This window comes from Peromyscus eremicus, chromosome 4 (genome assembly GCF_949786415.1).
Source record: "Peromyscus eremicus chromosome 4, PerEre_H2_v1, whole genome shotgun sequence".
NCBI lineage: Eukaryota > Metazoa > Chordata > Mammalia > Rodentia > Cricetidae > Peromyscus > Peromyscus eremicus.
Genome location: NC_081419.1, coordinates 137,014,579 through 137,033,792, shown reverse-complemented (window position 1 = coordinate 137,033,792; position 19,214 = coordinate 137,014,579). Strand labels below are relative to the sequence as shown.

General features: G+C 45.5%; 1 protein-coding gene across 3 annotated transcripts in view; it reads right to left on the bottom strand.

Annotated features, from left to right (window-relative positions):
- Nucleotides 1-19,214, bottom strand: part of Pkig (cAMP-dependent protein kinase inhibitor gamma) — a 74,493-nt gene that overhangs the window by 28,155 nt on the left and 27,124 nt on the right. The gene's annotated exons all lie outside the window — the stretch shown is intronic.

The window sequence follows — 19,214 nt, the reverse complement described above, 5'->3', positions numbered from 1 at the left end:
GGCTGCTGCTGGGAAGAGGATGTTTCAGACCACAGCATCTGCTCACTGGCTGCTCCCAGCAGATGCTCTGGCTTCCATATCCCACGAGACCAGAACCAGATAAGGGAAATGTGAACACTGTTTAAATCATTTAGACTGAGGAGAAAGCAGAGGAAATGATAGCAATAAAGAGTGAAGGGAGCCAAGGCTCGCCACAGTTGCCAAGAGAATGCCTGACTGCATCAGCCCTTCCAGAGTTCCCAGAGGGCCTCTGCTCTCCTCTGCTCTAGGGCTTTGCTTCTCACTTTGTCTTAATTGACAGTAAAGATTTCAGTGAAATAGCAATGGCATCTCCCATCTTCACATACCCTACAAAGCATATTTGCTTTGCTTCTCACTGCACTCAGCCTTTGCCCTCTATGCTTCTTCATGGCAGCAACCACCATGCAGGCCACGACGTGTTCAGGCCTGCTGCACTGTTAACCTTCAGCAGTCTCATTCACCCCACTCCCTCATTCCCCCCACCCCCTCATTCCCCCCACCCCCTCATTCACCCCACTCCTTATGCTTTGTCTACACCGGCCTTTCAGTTTCCTGAACGTTCTACAGGTTTTCCTGCCTCCAATCTTCTTGCTCTCCTGCTCCTCTCCCTCCCTGGGTGTTCCTCTCCCTCCCTGGGTTAGTCTTCTGGCTCCATGCTATCCTTTAACCTTATCCCTTACCCCTGGCTCACGGCGTCAAGGCCTCCTGACTCTGTTCCAGCACCACCGCTTGGAGGAAGCCCTGGCCCACACTCTCCTGTATCTCATTTAGCCTGTTCATGCAGCCTGAACACGGAATCTTGCACTGGGTGAACTTCATTTGGGAAGGGCCATTCCTGTGTTCTTTCACACCACCCATCTATCACCACACCCACTACAAGTGGTGAATGGATATTGGCTGACCACAAGAAATGTCCTCAGCATGAACTGAAAGTGTGGCCTCAACGATACGCTTTCTTTTCTGCCTTTGCAGGCTCCCACCACTCTCTGGGGACACACGACAACAGGTCTGCTTTGTTGAAACAGGGCTTGTGTGTATGTTTGTTTGTTTTTATTTTTGGTTTTTGATTTTTTGATTTTTTTCAAGACAGGGTTTCTCTGTGAAACACTTCTGGCTGTCCTGGAGCTCCCTCTGTAGACGAGGCTGGCCTCGAACTCACAGAGATCTGCCTGCCTCTGCCTCCTGAGTACTGAGATTAAAGGCGTGCGCCACCACACTTGCCTTCCTTTTATTTCTTTAACCGCTGGAAGTTGTTTTGGTTTTGTTTTTTAATTTCTTGTTCTGTTACTTTCTTGTACATTTAATTTCAAAATTTATTATGTGTGTGCTTCCTGTATACACGTGTGTGTGTGTGTGTGTGTGTGTGTGTGTGTGTGTGTGTGTGTGTGTGTGAAAGAGACAGATAGAGAGACAGAGAGACAGAGACAGATGGGGGGAGAGCCTATGAAGCTACGATCCAGACACTTTCTAGGTCATAATTCAAAAATTTTCAGTAACTATATGGTTGGCTACCATCTTGGCTGGTAACCTGGTGTGTGTGTGTGTGTGTGTGTGTGTGTGTGTGTGTGTGTGTGTGTGTGTCTGTGTGGGTCTGTGTCTGTGTGTCTGTGTCTGTGTGTCTGTGCCTGTGTGTGTGCACAGAAGCTTTTTTATATTTTTGGTTATGAGCCTAGCCTTTAACAGCTGAGCCATGAGCCATCTATTCAGCCCAAGAAGCTCTTTAAAAAAGATCTTGGCCAGGGCCAGGCATGGTGGTGCATGCCTTTAATCCTAGCACGAGGGAGGAATTTGAGTTTGAGGCCAGCCTGGTCTACACATAAAATTCCAGGCCAGCCAGGGCTACATAGTGAGACCCTGTCTCAAAACAAACAAATTAAATAAAAATTTAAAAGGTCTTTACCACCACCCCCCATTCATATTCTCACAACAGCACCATTCAGGAGGCTTAACACCCAGATTTTGACTAGCAGGGCAGGACAAATGGAGGTGGCAGCTCCTACCCAATCAAATGGTAGTTCTGCCTGTATAGTGGACACCACCAGAACACGCATGCCTCCAGGATACACAAATGCACAGGACCCCAGGCCCAGGGAGAAACATGGCGATCTGAGCAGAGGACCGCGAGAGGGATACGTAGACATACCAGGTAAGTGAAAGAATGAATGGTGATTTATTTTAAGTATTTTTCTGCACTGCCTAGCTTTCTTTCCTGAAATATGTTCTAAATTTGTAACTGGAGAAGGAAGAACATCACAACCAATGCTATAGAAACAAATCAGAAAATCCACTGCTGACTGTAGACTCCAAGTTACTCACCCCTATAGTTGGGGTTCCCAATCTGGGGCCATCCATCCCAGGAGGGACCCTGTATTGTGAGGAAGAGTTTCTACCATTCCTCTGAAGCATGGGGGACAGACAGGAAGGTGACGGAGCAAGTGTCTTCTTGGCTGCAGCAGTAGCTGCAGCTGCTCCCAGCCCAAGAGCTGCCAGCTGTCAGCACAGGAACTGGAGGAAGAGTGGGGGCTGAGAGCAGCCAGAACTCAGAGCCTCTGCGGCCCCACTGCCTAGCGCTCCACAGCCCTCCACATGTCTTGCTTGTCCACGTGGCACATGCCACGGTAATTGTTCACTCCCGCTGTCTGCCTTGAATCACAGGGCTTGGGGGGTAGCCCTGTGGCAGGGTGCTTGCCTGACATGAAGTTGGGTTGGTTTTGTTGTTGTTGTTGTTGGTGGTTTTTTTTTTTTTTTTTTTTTTTGGTTTGGTTCCTGTCCTGGATCTCACTCTGTAGACCAGGCTGGCCTTGAACTCACAGAGATCTGCCTGGCTCTGCCTCCCGAGTGCTGGGATTAAAGGCGTGCGCCACCACCACCCGGCTATGAACTTGGTTTAAACATCAATGCTTCATTTAAAACAAAACAAAACACAACAAACTATAGTAACAACCCAGGAGCCATGTGGAATTCTGAGCAGGGCCTGGTAGCATCTACCTACAAATTATACAAGAGGGAGGAAGAGTAGTAAAGGCCAGCTTCAGCTACCTAGGGAGTCTGAGCCAGCCTGGACTACGCATGATCCTGTCTCAAAAAGAAGAGGGGTGGGAAGGAAGAGAAAACAGCTAAGGCTGGGTCTATAATCACCTAGTCCTCTAGCCCAGCGTTCAGCACTGTGGGACGTGACAGCCAGCCCTAACCTGATGGCACTGTGTTACAGCATGTCCAGGAAGAAACCACTCTATCCCAGTCATTAATGACCCTTCTTTCCGGTTGCCCTGGGTGGTCTGGTTTACTAGTTTATACAATTGACAATTTATAGGACTCCCCTGTGGTGGCTAAGGAACTTAACCCAGTACCAGGCACCCCCTAATAGCTGTTGATCTTTGTCCTGAACTGCCCATGAGATCCTAGTGGCCTGCAAGTGTTGGCCATGTGAGATAAGAAAACACGTTACCTTTACCATTGTGAAGTAATTAACCACTGTGCTCTGGCTTTTGTAAACCCACTATGGCTCTGGGTCTGGGATGAGATGGTCTCTTTATCTCTGACAAACAACTGAGGGAGTGAAGCCTTTTCTCCTCCAGCTGTGGATTCCACAGAGCACGAGGTAACTGTGATGCCCACCTCTGGGGTCCACCTCTCTAAACCCTTCCTTTAGCCCCCTCTGACACTACAAGCTCCTGATTTGGCTCTAAGGTTGTTGTCCTTCTGCTAGAAGTAAGAATAAATTCATTTAATTTGAACTCAAATTGACAAATTGAGTCTAAGTCTTTAGTCTTTCCCAGTACATTCAAACTCTACAACAATATGAGACCTCAACACACATTTACAGAATAGTGGAGACCACATCTATAAAGCATTATACAGAGCTGACCTAGAGCCCTGGGACACAAGTGTTCATTAACCACCAGACACTTCCTTTCTTTGGGGCTCTAAAGGTCCATTACCCTGTCCTAAAGAGCCAAATGGAAGCAGTAATTTCTTTGAACATCAACAAAGCTTCTCTTACATTTGGGAAAGGCTGGCTTCATAGAGTGATTTGTTCTAATCTGCAATTCACAATTTGTTGGCCTCACAGCTGAGTGCAACTCCCAGAGAAACCATGCTTTCTAGAGGAAGCCAGGCCAGTGTTCTAAGCATAACTGAAGGGTTTCCAGGAGGTGGTGAGCACAGCCTTGAGCCCTGAGTAATAACTGTTTCCAAGAGTTTCCACCTCTGACTCCACTTAGCAATCACTTCTGGTACCTGGAGCTCAGCTGAGTAGACTGGGTGGGCTCAGCCTCTCACAGCCGCAGCTGCCCACCGCTTCCTCCTCCAGCTCCCAGGCAGTAGCACCCACCTCTTCTTCCTGCTTCCATGCTGACAGCTGACTGAAGTTCAGAATTAGGTGTCCAAGTGACAGAATGCAGCCCTGAAGCCTGGTTTGTAGAGCCAAGAGGCAGTCCTGGGTGCCTCACATAGATACCACCCTGTGAGTGCACTACTATTTTCCTACTGTAGTCAAACAGCAGTTTAGAGCATGCAGTTTGGTTTTATTTTGTTGTTTTGTCATTTTGGTGGTGGTGGTTGTGGCGGTGCTAGCCTGGAACTCACTCTACATAGCTTTGAGGCTGAAGATAGCCTAAAACTCACAATGATCCTCTCCTGCCTTAGCTTTTCAAGTGCCGGGATTACAGGTGTGACTTACCATGCCCAGCTTAAGAGTTTGGTACCAATCTACAGGTGCTAATTTACTGTATTTCATCCACCCCCATGACACCCTGTGTGATAGGTTTGAGTGTGATCCCAGCTTTGCCCAAAGGCGGACGGGTTCTAAAGGAGGAGTGAAGGTCTGTCCAGGGCATCTGAGCTAAGGAGTGAAATGGTGCTCTTCCCTGCCTTCCCACCAAACTCTAGATTGAAAGCATAGGCAGACTAGACACCAACAAGCCCAGGGATCACAGAAACCCACAATGGCAAAGGGCCAGGAGCCAGACAACAGACTAGAACGTATAGCAAACTAAGCGGGGACAGTAATGAAGCGAAGCACATGACCTAAGCGGCTGAGTTAGACTAAAACACCACTCTGCCTTCTGACTCTGGTATAATGCCCCTCTTCAAGCAGACAGAGAAACTGAGCCCCAGGGAAGTGATATGGACAGGAGAGAAACTGAGCCCCAGGAAGGTGATATGGATAGGACAGCAGCTCAGGGGCAAGTTCAAGGCTGGCAGGGACTGCCTAGTCTCATTCAGCACTCTACCACTATCGCCTGCAAGATGTGAGAACTTGAGCAGGTCGCTCCCCATCTCTGCACCTTTTTCTGTAAGATGGAGAATACCTCTCACTCACATCACTGCTGTAAGATGAAAAGGAATCAGCTGAGCTGAGCTGCCCGGCCTTGCATGTAACACACACTTGAGGAAGACAGGAAACCCACTCAAGAGCTCAACATACAGTCTCTTCCACAGCCTGCCTCTACTCCTAAGATGCCCTACACTCACTACCAGGGTGGCATGTGTCAGGAAAAGCCCTGTAATGGAGCTCTGATAGCACAAACAAGAAACTAAAGCCATCCTCACCTTGCATATGAAGAAGGCATACCACTCACCACTGTCCACTCCTGCTTCCTGGCAGAGACCAGGCAGCCCGCCCCATCCTTTCAGAGAATCACGGCCTCATTACCTCCTTAGAAAGACGGATGGTCCCTACCCAGATTCCCCAGATCAAGGGGCCAGGCTGGGAGCTGAGGCAGAGAAGAAAGGCCTAGCCTCCCAGTGTCCTTGCTACCGGGTAGCTAGAGTCCACCTTGGATGGCACAGCCACTGGGAAAGTCTGCAGCTTTAAGATATGCCAAGTGGCTGTGAGAGTTCTCCCTCTAACCCTGACCTTACTTCAAACAGTTTCCAAACAATACATCCTCCTGAGGATCGGGGTCTGTGATGGCCCTAAGATAAGGAATTAACAAGACCTGGAAGGACAAGTGACCTTTGCTTTGTTTGCATCCTAGCTGTGGACATCCTTTCCCAGCAGCAGTAGTGGCCAGAACATCAGGCTAAAAGAAAGGGCACAGAGGCAAGTACAGGGAAATTTTTCCTTCCCCTCCCATCTCTCATCTTTCTTGCCAAATTAAAAACTAGAGTGGTAGGTTTTCAGCTGAAATGGAATTGTTAAGGCCAGAAAGATGGCTCAGCAGTTAAGAGCATTTATCCTCTTCCAGAGGCCCCAGGTTTGGTTCCCAGCTCCCAGGTAGCTCCCAAACACCTTTAACTCCAGTTCCAGGGATGCTATCAGTGCCCTCTGGCCTCCAAGGACTCGGACATAAATGCACTTGCCATTAAACCTGACTTTTTCATACAAGCTAGGATCTGAACCCAGGTCCTTGTGCTTACAGAAGCAAGCACCTTACTCACTGAGCCATGTCTCCTCCTGCCCAGTGTCCTCTTGATTTTCCCACCCAGCCAGTTTTTAGCCATTTTGGAATACTGAAAACCTAGGACACTTTGCTTCAAAAGCTATAATGGTCAGCCTCAGAAGAAAGAAACATACACACAATCATCTGGTTTTGTCTCCTCATTTAGGTTCAAATGAGAAAACCTATGTCCAAGTGTATCAAATCCTTGCATAGGCCATATACTTCCCCGAGGATGGCTCCTTACTACATGGTGGCTTTACTTTTTCTGATGGAAACCTGGGAGGCCGTTACATGGTGACAAGTGTTTCCCCCTGAGCTATACCTATTCTAACCCTGCTTTTGCTTTCCAATATTTTCCTTTTAGCTATAACTTCTCAAGTATATTTAACCTGCTTGGTTCAAAACTGTCTGTAACTCCACTTCTGGCCTCTGCAGGCACTGGACATGAAAGTAGTACAGGCAGGTCCTGAGTATACATGCAGGCAAAACACTCACACACATAAAAATATAGTAATTTTCAAATATCAAATCTCTTTAATCTGCTAACTGGAGAGGTGGGCCACACCACACCATAAGCCATCTCTAGCCACCTGAGGACCTCAGATGAGACCCACAGAGGGATCTTTGAGGTAACAAGGGCCCCTCCCTTCCTCTCTGCACAGAGTGACCTGCCTTGTTTAAAAACTTGAAAACAGATTCCAAGAGAAGGAAAGAGTAAGGGCTTATCTGGTCAAGGAAGAAAGCAGAAAGCCAAGATTAAAGATCACTCCTTCTGAGACTGGAGCTCTCCACACAATTGTTACAGTACATGGGAGATGCCTTTGTGAACCTAAACAAGTTGGTATCCGAAATTTAACATATTTAACATATTACCAGCACTTAAGAGGATTAGGAATTTTAATATACCAGTTTTATGTGTGTGAGAAATGTCTTTCAAGAATTATAAAACTTTTTTAATAGAAATTTTAAAAAGCCTCTGTAATCAGAAAACTACTAGAATTTTACAGATAGTAATTTCTACAGTTAGACTTGGCTTTTTAGCCTGTATGTGGACAAGGAGGTGCTCTGAAGGCTGTGGAGATTTCTGAAGCTATGTGGTGAGAAAGCCTCCAGTGGGAATGGAGCCTCCCTGGGAGAATGAGGCTCCCACTCTGCAGCCCTGGACAGCTGCAGAGAAAGCTGTAATGACTGAAGCAATTGTCCACCATCAGAGCATAGAAACAGACCCTCTGTGGGCGGCAGGCTGGGGTGGGGCAGACAGTGCGGTTGTACTCACAGGAGCCAAGTCTCCTCCAAGTGCAGAGGTCCTGGGTCAGAACGGAAGGTAGAGTGAGAAGCCCGAGTTCAAGAAGGGCCGTGCAGAGAGCAGCAGGCAGCTCGTTCCTGCCCGTTCTCTCTCTGTCTCCTAAATGAAAAGCACTTCGAGGTTTTGGAGGGTGTTTCCCACATCTCTGGCCAAGTAAGTCCCCATTTGTTGTAATCCAATTCTTGGCCTGATGATGTCAACCACTCAACCCACTTGCTCAGTTTCCATCTCTGTCCACAGGAGAGATCTATTTCCTTTGGACAATGAGCCGGGGGGCTGTAACTGAATCCCAGGCCCGTCACATTTGTCAAACATCCTTCCTTCAATTTTCAACACTGAGGCCTCAGTGACAAAAGGCTTCCTATGTGGCGGGTCAGTGCCAGGACTCCAGGCGTAAATCCCTCTGCTTCTCAGTCACTGGGAAGACTGTGGCTGCCTGCACTCTGCTGTGCTTCCATTCATTTCTTTGGTGTATAAGTGCTAAATTAGGCAGGAAACCTCTCTATCCTCCTCCATCTCTTCCTCTCTGCCCAGTCCTACAAGGTGCTTCATCTCTCCAGCTTTCTAAGAGTGTGCTGGGCACAGTATGTGTGTCCTAATGTCCTCATGCACGCACACACACAGGAAAGGCTGGGACACAGCACTGCTCTGCTGCCTGGAGCACTGGCTGCAGATCTTGGCCCTGCCTCAAGCAAGTCACTGGACTTTGGCTTCATCACTGAAATGATAACCTGGGTGTCTTTCCTGCCTGAAATCCCACTGGAAGTCAGTGTGTACAGAGATTATTATCAAATTCATTTTGGAACATTTTATTCCAGGCTACCAGCCACATGCCTGAGCAGGAAGAAACCCCTTCTCCCACAGGCCCAACATGCATGCCTGGCTTTGTGGGCTCCTGGGCCCTCACAGTGGAGCTAAGACATTTCTCTGGGAGAAAACCCAAAAGATCTTACTGAAGGCATCCCAGGGGACATGAAAAGAGACAACATAAACTACTAGATAAGATAAACAAGTACGAGAATTTAACTGTCCTTAGGGACAAACCCAGCAATGGTTAGGCTAGATAACAAGAATGTTGCCTCTGCAGTGTGCTCCACCAGGGAGATGGGCAAACCTCTCCACTCTCGCCTGTGAGAAGTAAGGAGACCTAGGCAGGGACCGTCAGGAGCACCATCAGGAGTCAGACACAGGATCTGGGTCCTCCATAACTGTCTCTCTGTCTCTGTCTCTCTGTCTCTCTCTCTCTCTGTTTTCCCAACTATAAAATGAGATGCTGGTGGCTCCATTTTAGGATTATGAGAAGTGATGCTTTCATGGGAACTGAGACAACGGTCAGTACAGACCAAGTACTGGGCAGATGTTAGCTCTCATTGTGGTACATCATCTACTTTTATTCTCACGACACCCCTAGAAGAATTATTATTATTCTCTTTCTCAATAAGAAGATGAAACAGAGAAGTTTTGTAACATGCCTAAAGTCACACAGCTTGAAAACAAAAGGGCCAGAATTAGAAACCACGGCTCTTAGCTCCTAAGTCAGAATGAATGTCACACATGTGTCAATGCTATTCTTTTTTTTTTTGTTTTTTTTTTTTTTTGGTTTTTCAAGACAGGGTTTCTCTGTGTAGCTTTGGAGCCTGTCCTGGATCTCGCTCTGTAGACCAGGCTGGCCTCGAACTCACAAAGATCCACCTGCCTCTGCCTCCCGAGTGCTGGGATTAAAGGTATGCGCCACCACCGTCCAGCGGCCAATGCTATTCTTAAAACAGACATCCCACCAGCCCGATAAAGGGAACATTCTAGTCCACCAGATCAGAGGGTGGGCTTATTGGCTTTGTTACCAAAATGCTGGGTGGTTTTAACTGCCTTTCCCCAAAGGGGCAGAGCCAATCTATGTGCGTGCTATTTCCATGGGGACGGGTGTTATAGAACTCTACTGGACACAGCTCTTTATGGCAGATGGGAAAGGCTGTGGCCCTTTGTAACTTAATAGGAATTTTAATTAGTTCTCAGAAAACTTTGATGCTTATCAGTACTCAAGCAAACAGGCTCTTCACGGGAGGGTGTTTGCCAATCAGAAGGCTTTGGAACAAGTTGGTGAACTGTGGTGGAATAAAAACGACCAGCCTGAAAATGCTGCAGGAGCAACATGAACATCGGGGAGAGATGTGGGGTCCTAGTAGCCCTGCCTTCCTCCCAGAGGATGACCTTGGGTAATTGGTTTGTGCCTTGGCTGCCCAATGGAGGACGGGATCATAACAGCACTTTCCCTAATAAGTTCTGTGTGTGTGCTGTATGTGAATACATGTCTGTGTAGGTGTGTGTACATGTGGACACATGTATGTGGAGGCCAGAGATCTGGGCTGGGTGTCTTCCTCTATCATTTTTCACTTTATTTCTTTTTAGATTTATTTTATCTTATTTGTATGAGTGTTTTGCCTACATGCATGTTTGTGTACCATGTATGTGCCTGGTGCCTATGTGTATAGGTCAGATGAGGACATGCGATCCTCTGGAACTGGAGTTAGGGATGGTGGTGAGCCACTGTGGGGGTGCTGAGAACCTAACCCAGGCTCTCTGTAAGAGCAGATGTCAGATTGACAACTTACTTGTTTTCTGTGCCACAAAGCTACAAAAGTCATGCTATTTTAGACAACTAAGAAACATAATACTGAGATTTGCATCTGAAAGTAGAGTTTCTTAGCTGGGTGGTAGAGCAGAGGCAGGTGGATCTCTGAGTTCAAGGCCAGTCTGGTGTACAGAGCAAGTTCCAGGATGACTAGGGCTACACAGAGAAACACTGTCTCGAAAAACCAAAAAGCAAAAAGAATTTCTTGCCATTATCTTTTCAATTATAATAATAATTACATATGTAAAAAAATGGGCATCTATAGACCAAGAAAAAAGGCAAGAAAGCTCCCCATCACCCCTCAAGCAGGTGACACCAGAGAGCCTCCGAGTGCACAGCTCTACAGAGAGTGGGAATCAGAACCAAGAATCACATGGGAAGGAGAGCAGCCGACCCCACAGGAGTCACAAAGACACCTTCCGTATATTTGCTTGAACTTGCCACATAAGCCAGGCTAGCCCTTGACCTTCCAGGCATCAACCTCCTCCTCACTGTGACTTGTAGGATACAGGCCACCACCACTGGCTTTTGACATGACTTCCAGGATCTGAACTCAGGTCCTCACAGTTGGAAAGCAAGCACTTTACTGCACCATCTGGTATACCCTCCCAGAAGGTTTTCCTGGGGCTGACTGCCCAGAGTCTTACACTTTGAACAGGAGCCAGCCTGACTGCCCAGAGTCTTACTCGCCTGCCACTCTGACTGCCCTGCCCTCTGGTTCTGGTTAATCAGACCCCACATTAAATGTCACTTTCTTGGAGAGGCCTTGTTTGGAGCCACATTAGCTCATGCTGGAATGATCTCTCATTCCTCTGAGCATGTTATTTTAAGTACCTGCTGTGTGCTCTCCTACCAGACTGGAAAGGCTAAAACATCTCTGATATATCCATTCCAAGTGCCTCAAACAGTGCTAGGTGGACACACGTCACACACACACACACACACACACACACACACACACACACACACACAACCTTGTACACTATAAACAAGGCCCTCCCTCTGGAAAAGGGTCATTAAAGAACAAGAGATTTCCCTTCAAGTAGTTTCTAAGGAAAGCAGTGCCAGAATCAGGCATGGTGGTGTGCACTGTGGGACATGAGAAGCAAACTGCTGTATGGAACCCCAAGGACGGTCTCAGCCTGGAAGCGACAGTAATGGAGGATGTAGGGAATCTAACTGGCCAGCCAGCTCCCAGCCCTACCCCTGCAACACGGTTGGAAGCTCTCAGAACTACAGGCAGAAGGGCTAAGGCTTCTCCCAGGAACCTGGTCTCCTTATTATAACATCTGAGAGATTTCATTATACCTGCCGGTCCAATTCCTGTGCCCTGAAGTAAACCATTCCTTCCACACAGAGGGTGTCCAACAATTTCCCAGGAAGAAGAGGCTTATGGGGCAGACAGCCAACTCCAAAGGAAGCTAAGACCTATCCCCTAAAAGGAGTCTTTCATTATTGATCAAGAACAGCCAAAGCATCATTACAAGAAAACCATCAGCATGGCGAAGACTAAAGAGAAAATAGATCCATTAAACACAAGAAAGTCAGGCAAATGGGAAGGGTTTTATAAACTCCTGTCCTGAGGAATTCTGAACAGTTTCCATAAAGCATAAAGAAAACTAACAAATGTGAGCTCTTATGAATTGACAGCATCAATGCAGAAGCTAACACTTCAGTGGGAGGACTGTGAGTGAGGGGAGGACAGAGTGAGGGGAGGAGGACAGAGAGTGAGGGGAGGACTGAGAGTGAGGGGAGGACAGAGTGAGGGGAGGAGGACAGAAAGTGAGGGGAGGACTGAGAGTGAGGGGAGAAGGACAGAGAGTGAGGGGAGGACAGAGTGAGGGGAGGAGGACAGAGTGAGGGGAGGACTGAGAGTGAGGGGAGGACAGAGAGTGAGGGGAGGACTGAGAGTGAGGGGAGGAGGACAGAGTGAGGGGAGAAGGACAGAGAGTGAGGGGAGGACTGAGAGTGAGGGGAGGAGGACAGAGTGAGGGGAGGACTAAGAATGAGGGGAGGACAGAGAGTGAGGGGAGGAGGACAGAGAGTGAGGGGAGGAGGACAGAGAGTGAGGGGGGAGAGTGAGGGGAGGACAGTTCACAACGCAGAGGGGCATACAAGGCAGAAAGTATCTTGATTTTAGAACAATCCTGGAAGTTCATCGTGGCACTAAATAGGAGTTCCAGGACAGAAAGAGGGGAGGGGGAAGGAGATGGTAGGAAAGGATCTCAAATTCTGAGACATTTCCAGAGCTGCAGGAAGACAGTCTTCAAAGTCAGAAGTGTACAGTATTCATGGCTGACAGCCACTTAATCTTGCCCACTTCAAAAGACAAGGCAGAGGGGCTTTGCAGAGCAGAGACATTGTTTTAAGAGTAAACAATCTGCCCAGGTCTGAAACCCCAACACTTGGGAGGCTGAGGCAGGAGGGTTTGGAGTTTAAGGACAATATAGTCAGACCCTTTTTTAAAAAAGTGTAATATAGAAATACATGGTCTTGTTTAGCTCTGACTGGAAAGACATTTATGTTAAGCTAGTTGATAAGGACTGTTAAATTACTGTATGTGTGATACCAAATGTTACAAAGCACCTTTTCGGTGTTGTTTGGGGGGTTGGTGTGAGGCAGCTCAGAGGGCTTGCCTAGCTGCTGTGAGGCCCCGGCCGGCCGGCCGGCACACCTGCAAACCAAGCATACAGAGGTGGAGGCAGGAGGATCAGAGGTCTAAGATCATCTTTACCTTCATAGTGAGTTTGGTCCAGCCCACACTATACTACATAAAATAAGAAAAGGGCAGTGATACTAAACTAAACGGTTGCTTCAGAATGAGGACACAGAAGAATGATGTCTTTTTGGACTCATGGTTTCTTTTTGTTTTTTAAGTTGATCATGGCCAACCACAGTGGCACACATCTTTAATCCCCAGCACTTTGGAGATTGGAAGAGAATCTTTGTGAGCTCAAGGCCAACCTGGTCTACACAACAAGTTCTAGACTAGTCAGGGCTACATGAGTCCCAGTCTCAAAAGCAACAACAAAAACCTCACTCATTCATTCAGTTATGTCTTACCTATATTTTAAATTTTTATCTTTTATTAGCAGTTATTGCAATCAGCATTTAGCAAGCCCTTTTGCTAATGTCAACATCTACAAACCCATGTTTATACACCCAATGTCCCTTCAGGGTTAGACTCCTCAGTCACCTGCTGTTATTGCCACTTTGTTATGTGCACTCTTAGTTCTAACTCTCACAAGAATCCCCAGGGGCCCAGGTCTGACACTACCACACCTCCCCTTCACATCCTGTAGTTTGCTATAATCCAGAGGGTCATTTCACATAAATTTTCTCATCAACCCCAGGAAAACAGGGGGGGGCAGGACTAGCCTCATTTGAAAAATGAAGACTAGAAAGGGAAGTGATTTGCCCAAGATTTCAGACTCCCTGATCCTTTTCCAGTTTTCCTTCTCACCTGCCCCTCCCCCTTCCATGGGCATTTGACCCGCAGCCACTGTAAATGAATACAACAGAGGGAGATCAAAAGCAGGACGGAGACAGGAGAGGGAGAGAGACACCCTCCCCCACCCCACCCTACCCACCCAAGCAAAGGAAACAGAGTAACCAACTATGGAATGTCTTAGGGTTGCTCTGTCAGCATTCTGCATGAGTCTTGAGGGGCTCTGGAAATGCCAGCAGTCAGACCTTGGCACATACACCAGCTCTTGGCACAGACAGCCCAGAGCACTTCTGACAAGCCGGGCCACTCTTTTGGGGTTCCAAAAGAAAGAGCTGTGTGTACCTCTGCTCTGCAAAGACACCACCTGTGCCTCCTAAATCTGCTTTAGTCTGGTCATGTGGCTCAGGGCTTTTAGTTCTTGCCAATATTCTTAGCTAGGGCTGGTCTAGAGCAGTGGCAAGTTGGCAAAGCCCCACAACAGGGTGGGCCAGAGAGGAAGTCCAGTGTGTGGAGTTAGAGTGGGCAAACACCTGACTCCAGTCACTTCAGGAGAAGCCGACAGCTCCTCCAAGCAGAGAAGGCCAGGATTTGGGTGCAATGCATTGAGCCTGGTTCTGCTGCTGTTCCCAGCCTGCTCTCGCATGTGAATAATGGCCAAACAGCAGCAAGGGGAAGAGGCTGTTTACTTGAGTTCAAACTATTTATAGCATCAGCAATCTGCACATATTTGGATGACAAATCTCTGGGCTTCAAGTGAGCTGAGCTTTGCTCCTGGACAATTTCAACAAACACATTCCCTCCCCACACCACCCCCAGGCCCCTTAACATGTGTTGCCCTCAGGATATCTAACTTGAGTTGCTGAGTTTCAAAAGATTATAAAAAGAAATCACATTTCAAGAGCATGTGACTTTTAATTCATCTATCTATGAGTTTAAAATACATATATCCTTTAAGACTTAAATCATAAATCCTAATCCATATACATTCTTTAATAGTGCTTAAAGATCCCATAAATGGCCAAACAATATCTGACTGATGTTGTGGGATATTTTGATTGCACTCTGACACTCCCGAGACCAACAATAAAGTTGTCAGATGGCAGAGCTAGTTACTAGCCAACCAAAATTATCCATAGAGGTTTTGGAGGACTGAGGACATACAGAGAGACACAGGAGGCAGTAGGGTGGGGCTTAGAAAGATTCTCAGCCCCTTTGGATCGAGGAAGGAGAGAGGAGGTCACTGGTTGCTTCTCTACTGCTTCTCTGATCATTTAGCTTCTTACCCCAATATCTGATTCCCGAGTTTTTATTGATAAAAAATAATTCAATAAGCACAGGTTGGCACCCAACACAGGGCATGTATTCCCACATAGGATCTGAGAAAGCTTTAAAAAAAAAGTTTCAAACACACAAACACAGAGCCAAACTTGGCTTCCTATCCCACAGTCTCTCAGGTGGGCTGACACATACAGAGACACGGCTCCCAGACACTGCATGCAGGCTTGAGCCAGGCGTGTCACGTGTGGATGCACACAGCAAGTTCAAGGCTTGGCTCATGTGGTTAGAGAAAGCTGCAGGCATGCAGTAAAGTGGTCCAGATCGAGAAAAATCTTTAAACAGTTACAGTAAAAAACAGGTATAGATAGTCATAGAAAAAAAGTTTAAAAATAATAAAATAAAGCCTTTAAAGAGAGAGTAAAGTAATACAAAAGAAAAAAGTCACATAAAGATGGAAAATACACAGGGCATCTGGATCCTGTATGGTGTTTTGTTGACTGAGTTTTTTGAATGTTAATGAGTGAACAGCAGCTGCTGAGAGACATTGGATTATGAAAGGGACTGCTGAAATAAACCAGTCTATATACTTTAGAGATGTCTTGGCTTTAATGGAAGTCGGGAAATGTGTTGTGTCGGGGGAGAGGCTGTGCCTTCGTTTCCACAGGAAACAAAAAGTTATGGATTTCTTCAAAATTAATGAAGATCAAATTTGATTGGGGGAGACCTGCTGAAAATCTTGACTACAGACATGAAAAAAGGAACCAAAAAAGACTAAAGGGCAGGTGATATATATGCTGATTCCTCTACTATGGGAACAGCTCTGAGTCTGAATGAGACATGACAAATCTTGTTGGCTACAGAGTCCTCATGACTTATTATTATATGTCATCCTTTCATATGGCATGGATAGAGGTTTGGTTATACAGTCCAAACAAACTTACAAAGTTGAAAGACACCTTTTATCTGCTCAAACATAAAACAAAAAATCATCTTTAACTGACTGGTACACAATGCACATTCCTTGTGTTAATGCAGTTATACAAGTTACCTTTAAAAGTTTGTGTGTTCTGAACAAAAGGACCAGACATCAATGAAGACAAGTAGCCCAAGTGATGCAGCCTCTCAGAATACCTGTTACAGTTTCCTCAAAATTCTACATCCAAAACAACTTCAAAGCCACTAGCTGAGATGGTCCAGCTACTACAGCTAGGACTTCAAATAAACCTTGCAGTTTCCCAATACACAGAGACTAGACAACAAATGATACAGCTAGCTTGCCCAGGACTTGACCATTCTTTTCAGTTTTCTCAGGGTCTCCTAAAGATGTCATCCCCTCTAGACAACAGAAATTTTAAGAACATTCCCAAGAGGTGGGGTGGGTGGTTTTTGGTCATTCGGTTGATTATGGATGTTTATCATCGTTTAGGAGGATTAGTTGCAAGTTGTTACTGGTCACAGTCATGGAAGAAACTAAGCAAAGGAGATTAGACTCAGGGATCTCAATCTGAAAAGAAAAAGGGGGATACAGGAATGATAGGATAAAAGAGAGATTACTGAATCTACTTTTAAACTAAAAAAGCAACTACTAGGTTTATTTTACATTGGTATGGATTTTTGTTTATTGATACAAATTTAAGGTTATTTTTGTTATACTGTATATATGTTTCTACTCTTGTTTAAGATATTTTTTGTATGTTGAAACAAATTTAAGGTTATTTTTCTTTTAACATACTGTACATATGTTTCTACTTGTTTAAGGTATTGTACCTATGCAGCTCATTTTAAAATGTAATGTAAAGGTCTAGTCTTTAAAGGCTATTATTACAAACTGTTTAAGATAATTAAGGAGCCAGGCAGTGGTGGTGCACGCCTTTAATCCCAGCACTCAGGAGGCAGAGCCAGGCAGATCTCTGTGAGTTTGAGGCCAGTCTGGTCTACAAAGCGAGATCCAGGACAGGCACCAAAACTACACAGAGAAACCCTGTCTCGAAAACAAACAAACAAACAAACAATGTGTGTGTGTGTGTGTGTGTGTGTGTGTGTGTGTGTGTGTGTGTGTTTATTAAGGAATGTAGGTTAGTAGTTAGTCATCTATAACAATCAAATTTGTTTGTGGCCATGTTAGGTATGTTGTCAAGGTTAAGCAGAGATATATTTTAGATAGATAGATGGTCTTCAAATACTTCAGAGGCCTATAAAATACGGCATTTAAGATGTAATAATAATGCTTTCCATGACAGTGAGACATCTACTCCTGACAGCTCCAATCTATTTCAGAGAAGATGATGGGCACTGAAGAACCTCCACATGGAGTTTGCTTTTATTATGGCAAAGTTAGCTACTGGACAAGAAAGAAACAGCTCTTGTCTCAACTGCTGACAGTGTACTGTCCAAATTGGACAAACAGGACACAAAAGAAAGTGACTGCTAAACTTTGCCAAGGCAAAGTAAGACAGTCCTTCGAAATTTCTGCTTCACAGAAAAGTCTGTCAGGCCAAAGATGGATGCCCCAACAATGCAGAGGAACCTTGGGTGACTGTCCAGGCAGCCAGTTGTCTCTGTCATTTCTATAGTTTTGGAAGTTGTTTGCTTTGCAATTCCTGTTTACTCAGGTAATAATATATCCTTCTCAGGTCTTTGATAGAGTTGAAGATGAAATAGTTATAGTTACAGTTTTCCTTGTTACCAAATTCAAAAAATAAACTTACATAAGAGATGTAAAGTTTATAAGGGTGAAAACCACAAAAGCTTAAGTTGTTTCTCTAAAAAGATGTTTTTAGGTCTAAAAAGATATTTGTAAGATGGGAATACAAGTTATGATAGAAAACGGTTTAGATATAAAACTTTGGACTCACCAAGATAAGACAGATAATGAAATAATTTCTCAATTTCTCCAAATTTGCCAAATGCAAATGGATTGGATACTGTGAATGTAATCTCCCCTGATAATTGTTCTTACTGTATACTGTATATAGTTTTACTGTATTAAGAGTTAAAACCTTTCCTTTTTTTATTTAGACAAAAAGGGGGAAATATGTGGGATATTTTGATCACACTTTTGACACTTCCCGAGACCGACAATAAAGTTTACTTTGAATCAGAGGGCAGAGCTAGCTACTAGCTGACCAAAATTATCCATAGAGGTTTTGGAGGACTGAGGACATACAGAGAGACACAGGAAGTAGGATGGGGCTTAGAAAAAAATCCTGGCCCTCTTGGATCAAGGAACAAGAGAAAGAGGCCACTGCTTGCTTCTCTGCCACTTCTCTGATCATTCAGGTTCTTACCCTGGTATCTGACTCCCAAGCTTTTATTGATAAAAAATAATTAGACAAATGCTTCAGAATGATTGTAATCAGTATGTTTGTGTTGCTATAATGCTGCCAAGCCCAGCTCAAGACCTATACAGAGAACATTTCTTATAACACAGTTTGTGTAGGAGGATAAAAGTTTTCAGAAGTGATCCACAAATATGTAATCACATATGCGTGCCAAACAAACAGCAGAAACATTACACCGACTGCAGAGCAGAAGCAGTCAGTGCAGGATTGCCAACGCCTCTGGAGCTCATTGCACGCCCATATAGGAGAGGCAGGGCTACAATAAAAAGCATGCAGACCCTCCTATAGCTTTAATTCAAAGTGTGCTCAATGAGAGTCTGTTTGGAAAAATTTGCTACCTCTAAAAGCTGCTTTGTTTTTAGGATTAGGGACTGTCTAACTCTGAAGTGAGAAAAATGGTTGTTGTTAGGTCCATATGCAGAGTGGCTATTTATGCTGGAACCTTGCAGCTCTATCACACAATGCAGCCACCCAAAAGAAAAAGCTAGTAAGTGAAGAAAAGACATCAAGTGTGAAGAGTGATGTTGGACAAGTATTTCTGGAGAGGGGACACAGTTTGCCTTTAGAAGGCCTGACCTGTTCTCTTACCCTTTCTTCTTGCTAATACACTCACTGGAAGACAAAATGGAAGGGTTCCAACAAACCTTAAATTTTATTTTTTTTGTTCTGAAACAGAATCTTACTACATAGCCCTAGCTAACCTGAAGCTCACTGTGCAGAAGTGAGTGGCCTTAGATATGTGGCAAGCCTCCTGCCTCAGCCTCCAGGGTGCTGAGATTAAGGTATGTGCCCCCATGCCCAGCTG